Source organism: Triticum urartu, chromosome 3A, assembly GCF_056163025.1.
Source record: "Triticum urartu cultivar PI428250 chromosome 3A, HENAU_Tu73, whole genome shotgun sequence".
Lineage (NCBI taxonomy): Eukaryota > Viridiplantae > Streptophyta > Magnoliopsida > Poales > Poaceae > Triticum > Triticum urartu.
The window spans coordinates 575,644,224-575,652,877 of record NC_141875.1 but is presented as its reverse complement, the minus strand read 5'-3'; the positions used below and the strand labels follow the sequence as shown (position 1 = coordinate 575,652,877).

The 8,654-nt window shown below is 56.0% G+C and overlaps 1 pseudogene; it reads left to right on the top strand.

The window, feature by feature from the left end:
- The first annotated feature begins 5,997 nt into the window (after positions 1-5,997).
- Positions 5,998-8,402, top strand: LOC125545167 (U-box domain-containing protein 16 pseudogene; annotated as a pseudogene).
- The last annotated feature ends 252 nt before the right edge of the window (positions 8,403-8,654 follow it).

Sequence of the window (8,654 nt, the reverse complement as noted above, 5' to 3'; positions counted from 1 at the left end):
TTGAAAATTTCAACCACTGAACATGGCAATGTAAACCAAAAAGCACAAAAAATGTAATGTACTAACCTCTATTTCTAAATATAAGACATTTTTAATTCAATTTAAACTGCAAAAAAGTCTTACATTTATGTACAAAGGGAGTATAAATCACATGGTTAGATAGCTAAAATTATGAGGTCAGGAAATTTGTACCTACTCATTCTTAGTCACCTACAAAGTTCAAAAACTTGACATTTACAAAATTATATAATTTACCACGCCTGTGAGAGCATATGAACATGACAACAACAAGAAAAAAATACAAAAAAATTGGCATGGAAAGGATAGCATTTGCCATGAGTGAAAGTGAACTGAAAGTAGATTTTCCGACACATGTATTAGAAGTGCAGATATGACAATTATAAATTACCAGGGATAGCATTTGCCACGAGTGACAAATGAAGCGAATGCATGTTTAGAAGTACATCACACGAGACTAGAAAATAGAGGACGCCTCAAGTTTTGGTACCTCCTTCCGAGGGCGTTTGCCAACGGCAACCCCCTTCCTTCTCATGTCTACTAAATCATCATCAGCAGCAACAACAGCTTGGCGATTCCTAACAATCGTGAACGATAATCTGTAGAAAAAAGGCACATGAAAAGCGCAGCAGAAAAGTACCGCTTCATTATGACGAGTTGAATGAAAAGAATAGAAAACAATGAACACAACAAATTATCGATTGATGCACAAATTTGAATGCGCAAAAATCAACCCCCCCCCCCCCCCCCCACCCGCCGGGGAATTTCCTGTTGTCTACAAAAAAGAGCACTTCAAGCCCCCCACTCCAGGATTTGCCATGCATTTATGAAACACCACTCCCCCACCCCATTGTACGCGGCAAAATACCCCACTAAACGAAAAGGCCCAACCATATTCAAGGAGAATCCTCTAGCGGATCTGCTGCGCACTTTAACAACAACAGATGTAATGACCCCCCCCCCCCCCCCCCACACACACACACAAGGAACCATCACCCCAACCTCTTTCACTGTGCAAAACAAAAAATTCTCTGACATTTTAGATTCAGATAAATCCCCTTTATTTTTACATCTGAATGAAACACGACCAAAAAAACGTCGTGTCTTGATGGTATATCTCAGGCAACAATCACCCCAACCCCACTTTGTATTTGTCATTTGTACGAAATTTTGAGAAAATGCATCATACCATGGAAAACCTTAGTCAACACCCCCCCCCTCCCAACCACCCCTAGACTTTTCCATCTATTATGGAAAAAATATGGCAACAATCGATGGAGCAATTTTATTTCACACATATGTGACGTTAATTCAAAGCACTTCCATTGATCACCACAGAACACACAAAAGGTTGCAAGGCTATTGCCTCAACCCATACCTTACCGAACTAGTCACACATGATGATCAGATCACACGAAGAACACGCCATGGGAATTGATTGATTGATAATATGTCTTACAATGAATGAAGTGTGCGGTGCACAATTACAAGTATGATCTAGTGGAAGATAAACTATGGTGATGATGCTGGCTATGGATATGGGAATGGCGGCGGCTAGGGTTGATAGAGATGGATGGGGATGACTCTGTTCTGGCTTCGCTCGCGGATGTTCTGTTGGCATTTCGGCCTTGACCCCTTTATAAAAGTTGTTCAGGTGGACCAGAGGTCTCGATTTCCACGCCATATGCTCGCTCATGGAGCAGTCGTGGTTGCATGGAACGCCGTCTTCTAATGCGCCTACTCTTAATTTCTTCTATCCCCTCATTCACTTCTTTCCATGTTCTCACTTGATTTTGCCTATATTTAGCCCATTTTCTTTGAAACACAATAAAAAGAGAATTCATATAATCCAATGCATTCATTAGTCATTAATAGCATAATCAGAACGAATATCTCGGTTTAACTAAAATATCTTAGTTTAAACAAAGCGTGATGAGTGTAAAAATATCACTCATCAATGTGGCAAAAAGTTCATCAAACATTAGCGTGAAAACCCACACAACCGCCGGCCAAAAATTGGCATAGCCAACCCACTTCACACACACGCAATGAGCCCCCCTTCTCGGAGTTGTCGTGGCTGCGTCATTGCCTCTGCCGCTACACCAAACCTCGGCACCACCGACAACAGTTGCAGCCAGCCCTGGGAGACACATCTGTCCCGACAATGCCCGTTTCTAACCCTCCATCCCCGTGTCGCCACGCCGTGAAAGGAGAAGAGATGGGCACAACGTCTGGCGAAACCGCTCAATCCCCTCGAATCCTATGCCCCTCATCAAAAACAAGAGAGGGCGTCAAGCAAGCGTATCTCGAAGCCTCTAGCAATGGATCGGCTGGAAATGGCGATTCCAACACCGGTAGTTGACGGCGTGCAAACCGCCAAAGAAACTGGAGAGCCCCTGCGCGAATCGCTTGCATGCGGAGAGCAAGCGGGGGAGGAGCAGGGGGTTAGATAGGCCCGCGGCTCTCGCGTCGCCCCGAGTGGGCGACTCGGGGGCGACCAAACCCTAGCCTCCCGAGCCCCCCCTCTCGTTCGCCTCCCCTTCCCCGCCGCCACCTGAGGGCGCCGCCGGCCGCCGTGCGGCCCCCGTGAAGGTGGTGGCGAGGCCCTGCTGCCCTGCATCCGCGCAGGGAGCTCTGGTTGCTGGGGCGGCGACCCTGGATCTGGTGGGCGGCGCTGCTCTCTTTGGTGGAGGGCGCTGCGGGTGCTGGCCGTCCCTCCGGCAGTGCGGGCGGCGGTTGGACGGCGGAGGTGCCTCGTTGTTGCGGGCTGCTCCGATGGCTCCGCCAGATCGGATCTCCGGCCCCTTCCGTCTGCTCTGCATCCTCTTACCGGTCTGGATTCAGTGCGTCCGTGCTGCAAGATCTGGCCCCTGAGGTGCGGTGGAGGAAGCTTGGAACGGGGGAATCCCCTGGTCGATTCCGCATCGACCTCGACGACGGCGGTGCATCGGCTCTGAATCCCCTCCTCAGGGCGCATTGAGTTTCCCTCCCTCCACCTCCCCTCCCCTGTTTTTCCCCAGGTGAAAATCTAGGCTTTGGCCGGTCGTCGACGGCGCTCCATCGTCGTGGTCCTCCTTGGAGGCGTCGGCTAGGGGTAGGGATTGGGTTGGGTGCCTGCAGTTCTTGGTTGGTGGTGGCTGCGGTGCAGTGCTTGCTTGGGTTTCCGACCGTGGTGGAGATGTGGTGCTGTGCCCTGCTATCCTTCAGTTGTTGCTGCCCTGCCGCGCTCGTGCTCTGCTGGCCGGTTTATGGCATCCCCGTGTTGTGGCACGGCTTGGATGTAGAGGAGAATGGTTCTCCTTCTAGCATTTGCACGTCCGGGTTGTGGCACATCCAATGTTTTCCTCCCTGCAGTCACGATCCTCCTCTACACTGCTTGCTCGGTGCCCTGTGGATGTCTCTGTATTCGTTGTTCTGGTCTGCGAAGTACCTCCGACGGCTTGGTCTTGTTTGCTTTGTTCTGGCAAGTTTGCACTTTGGTCTGTCGAAGTGTGATCTCACTTGTAATCTTTCAGTTTTTCTCCAAGCTTTGCCTTGTAATAATCAGCACCATGGTTGATGGCTTCATTAATTTGAAATCAGGCTTTATGCCTTTCATCTAAAAAAGGAGCAGGGGGTTAAGGGGGCTCATTCGCATGGCTGTCTAAACGGACGAACAATTGCAATGCACTTGGCTCCGCTCCCCTTCATTGAGATTTGTGCGCCTCATCCAATGCCTAGCATTGCATTCGCTTGAAATCCATTGTGAATAACATTTTAGTCCTTTTGTCACCCCCCAAACAGTTGGGAAAATCTCCATTGACGTAAGCCTGATACAACAACAACCCACTAAACCCACACATAGGTCCGTTGTTAAGAACTACTCCCTCCGGCCCTTACTACCCGTCGCGCAAACGGATGTATCTAGCACTAAAATATGTCTAGACACATCCGTTTGAGCGATAAGTAACCTGGATCGGAGGGAGCAGTAATGACTCTCTCTCACAAAAGGAAATATAGTCATTAGCTACCTCAGCCGGGTTGAACGTTGCTCATGAGCGGGTTTGAAAGAAGTGAAGGAAAAGACCAAAAGCCGATCGTCAATGGCTGCTGCCTAGAGCTGTCGGCGCCATGGTCCTTCACTCGCACTCCCCGGCCCGTTTACATTGACCAGCCAGGAACGTGAGGTCAAACAGAACATGGCTTAGGCTAAAGAGATACTACAAACCAGGCAGACGACTCATAATCTTATCAACAACCCACCGTCGTCATGCGTGCGCGCCTACATGCATGCACGCGGCATGTCGACCGGCCTAAAGCCAGCAAGTTTTTTGTGTAGGGGTTGAGTTGAGGGAGGCGTAAAGGTGAGAAGTTTGTTCTCTGTGCGATTCTGTGCTCGCGCTGAGTGCTCCGTAGAAAATCATATCCTGGCCGAGGCAAAAGCGGTCGCCGCCGGTTAATTAACGGGAGACGAGCAGAACGCGCACGTGAATCGGGTTTCCGGTGCCTGACCCGACCCCGTTCCTCGCACCCGCGCGAAATCTTTGTGTTGGTAGTATTCTCCATCGTGTGGAAGGCCAGTGTGACCTGCGATTTGCACTTTGCGCTCCTCGTCGTCGTCGTCTTCGTGGGCAGGCACGTTGCCCTTTCTGGTTGCTAAGCCAGGGGAGTGGAGGCTGCCGAACCATCGTGTCAAAACCCCTCAAATCAAAAGAAGAAGAAGAAGAAGAAGGATTCAAGTGTCAAAATTCGAAAAGACTCAGTTGGGCCGGCCGGCAGAGCGCCGGTAGGCGGCAGCTCGTGTCCTGTTGCGCATGGCATGGACCGATTGGGATTTGATCGGGTCAAATGGTGCTGCGATGATCATTTGCGCCATATGGCACTTTGAACAGCCGCGTAGGATCGTCGCCATCGGTAGAGTGACACGGGAATTTCGAGATGGTCCGCGATTTGGATGTGTCGGCGTGTCACTACGTACGTGTACCGTGTGCGTTAGGAGAGAAGAAACGCAAGTTCAAATTGCTAACAGTTGACGAAATGCTCCGGCTTGGGTTTGGGTATCGCCGAAAGGTCAACTCCGGCAGAAGGCTGGCCATGCCCTACTGGATCCAGCTAGAAGTGTTCAACATGTGTGGAGGCACGTTGCGGGCGGTCGGAGCTCGCCGCGAGGTCGCATCCACCGCCAGGTTGCCATGATCAGCAAAGAAAATTATTTCAGCTCATTCACTCTACTCCTTCTAGGAGGGAGTCAGCCAATTAGTTGGACGTTTGCCTCAAGGTACATGCTGCTTTGTGCTTGTTTCGAGTGGAACAGTATGCCTCAAGGAAGGAAAACTGCACTGTGTTTCCTCGTGAAGCCTGCGTCGTCGAACAAATCTTTCCAGAGGCCTAAAAAATGGAGGAGAACAAAGATGTTGCGTGCTAGCAGCGGCCATGCTCAGCCTCTCCCGAGCTCGACGGCCCGATCCTCTCCCGGTAAAGCAAAAAATGGCACTGCCACGGCATTCTCGTGTGCCCCATCTCATCCGTCCGTGCTTTACCGCCGGCCGTCAACGCAGAGGTCCTCGCTCTTATCCAGCCGCCGAACCCGTGGGCCGCGACACGATCCGATGATCAAAAACCAAAACACCTCGAGCTGACTCGCCACACTCATCCAACTAGATTAACCCAACCTCCCATCCCCGCCCTCCATCCCGCCCCATCCGACGGCCAGCACGCCACGGCCCCCGCCCCGCCCTTCCAGCCATCTTCCCCGGCGCAATAATACATAACCAAAACCAGAGCAACATCATCATCACCGTCGTTAAAGTAAGCACATGTTGCATAACAATCACGACTAAAATAATTCCCGTGATACGACGTTCACAAACCCATAAAATAATAGTATCAACACCGCGACACAGGGCGGATTCCTTCCTCCCAGCTCTCAAAGTCCCACCCAACCAGCGGCTTATTATTACATCGTCGGAGTAGTAATAACAAAAATCTCACTCCACTCCGTCCTGTCCGTTTATAAACCCCCCGCGCCCGCCCGCGTAATACCATTTCCGTCCGTCCGCCAAACCTTCCTCCTCTCCCAGGGAGCCTCCCAAGCGGCCACCGCGCGCACCGGAAATGGCCAAGCCGAGAGCGGTGGTGACCGCCGCCGCGCCGTCCACGTCCTACGCGTCGGCGTTCCTGCCGCCGCCCGCGTCGCCGTGCGACGGCGACCTGCTCCGCTCGCTGCACCGCCTGGCGCGCGACCTCTCGGCCGCCGACGCGCCCGCGCCCTTCCTGCGCGCCGCCTTCGCGTCCGTCTCGCGGCGCGCCAGGCTGCTCGCCGCCGCCTTCGACGACCTGCTGCTGTGCGCCGCGGGCGAGGGCGGCCTGCCGCGGTCGGCCTCGCTGTGCCTCCGCGAGGTGCTCCTCGTGCTGCAGCGCTTCAAGGCCGTCGTGGCCGACTGCGCCGCGCGGAGCCGCACGCTGCTGCTGCTGCAGTCCGACGAGACGGACGCCGAGCTGCGCGACCTGCACCACGACCTCGCCACGCTGCTCGACCTGCTGCCCGTCGTCGAGCTCGGCCTCGCCGACGACGTCATGGACCTCCTCGCCCTCGCCTCGCGCCAGTGCCGCCGCTGCGCGTCGGCCGCCGAGCCGGAGCCGGCGCTCAAGGCCACCGTGCTGTCGCTGATCGAGGAGATCGAGCGGGAGATCGTGCCGGAGCGGGAGAGGCTCGAGGAGATCCTGGAGGAGGTTGGCATCAACGACCCGGCCAGCTGCAGCGACGAGATCGAGAGCCTCGAGCGGGAGATCGGCGACCGGGCGTCCGAGAGATGGACTGCCGCCATGATCGCCCTCGTCGGCCTGCTCCGGTACGCCAAGTGCGTCCTGTTCAGTGCCACGCCCCGGCCGTCGGATTCCAAGGCGGACGTCGATGTCGAAGACGACGGGGAGTCGCCGGCGCCCCCGCCGGACCTCCGGTGCCCCATCTCCCTCGATCTAATGCGCGACCCCGTCGTCGCCGCTAGCGGTCAGACCTACGACCGCGAGTCGATCGACCGGTGGTTCAGCTCCGGCAAGTCAACGTGTCCCAAGACGGGGCAGGTCTTGGCCAATCTGGAGCTGGTGCCCAACAAGTCTCTCAAGAACCTCATCTCCAAGTGGTGCCGGGAGAACGGCGTGGCCATGGAGGTCTGCGAGGCCAGCAAGAGCGAGCAGGCCCAGGCGGTGGCCGCCAACAAGGCGGCGCTCGAGGTGGCGCGCATGACGGCGTCGTTTCTGGTGAAGAAGCTCTCCGTCTCATTCTCCCCCGACGCGGCCAACCGCGTCGTCCACGAGATCCGGCTGCTCTCCAAGTCCGGCTCAGACAACCGCGCGTTCGTCGGGGAGGCCGGCGCCGTGCCGATGCTGGTACCCCTGCTCTACTCCGAGGACGCGGGGCTCCAGCTCAACGCCGTGACCGCGCTGCTCAACCTCTCCATCCTCGAGGCCAACAAGAAGCGCATCATGCACGCCGACGGCGCCGTGGAGGCGGTGACCCACATCATGAGCTCCGGCACGACGTGGCGCGCCAAGGAGAACGCCGCGGCGGCCGTGCTCAGCCTGGCGTCCGTCCACACGTACCGCCGCAGGCTCGGCCGGAACCCGTCCGTCGTGGAAAAGCTGGTCCATCTCGTGCGCACCGGGCCGACGAGCACGAAGAAGGACGCGCTGGCGGCGCTGCTGTCGCTGGCGGGCGAGAGGGAGAACGTGGGGAAGCTGGTGGAAGCCGGCGTGGCCGAGGCGGCGCTGTCGGCCATCAGCGACGAGGAGACGGCCGCGGCGGTGCTGGCGGCATTGGCCAAGCGAGGGGGCGCGGAGGCGATCGTGAGCATCGACGGCGCGGTGGCGCGGCTCGTGGCCGAGATGCGGCGCGGCACGGAGTGGGCCCGGGAGTCGGCAACGGCGGCGCTGGTGCTGCTGTGCCGGCGGCTGGGCGCGCGGGCCGTGACGCAGGTGATGGGCGTGGCCGGCGTGGAGTGGGCGATCTGGGAGCTGATGGGCACCGGCACGGACCGCGCCAGGCGGAAGGCCGCGTCGCTGGGCAGGATCTGCCGGCGGTGGGCGGCCGCGTCCGCCGCCGACGGGGAGCGGGGCGCCGAGTGCCCCGCCTCCAGCGTGGTGCCGCCGGCCATGATGGCCTCCTAGGATGAATCAATCACGCTCTTCTTGTACAAACCAGAAGGTCCGATTAGGCAGGCTGTGTCACGATTCTTTGACGCGAGAGAGATAACAAAATGTGAGTGAGTGGTGTTGATCAGCAAACAACTGTGCATACGGAGCTCCGGCCGGCTCGGCTCGATGTAAAATCCCATCCGTTTGTATACCAAAATTTTACCCCGTTCTTCTTCTTGACACGAAATATACATGATACTACAAAAGTGAAACCGGTCTGCCTGATCTTTCTGACGTCTGAGCTACCGGTATTCGATTTTGGGGGGAAAGCAACGCATTTGTTCGGGGACGGAGGCCCGGTCCGCGTCTCCTCGCCGTGATCCGAGTTATTTAACGGAAGCAAGCAACTGGGACGCATTGGCGCTTCGTGGTTTTTGTTATCATTGGGTGGTTGATCGGTCCGTCCAATCCAACGCCCCCCTGGCCATGGCCAGAGAGTGATTGCGAGCGATGATTGGGACCAG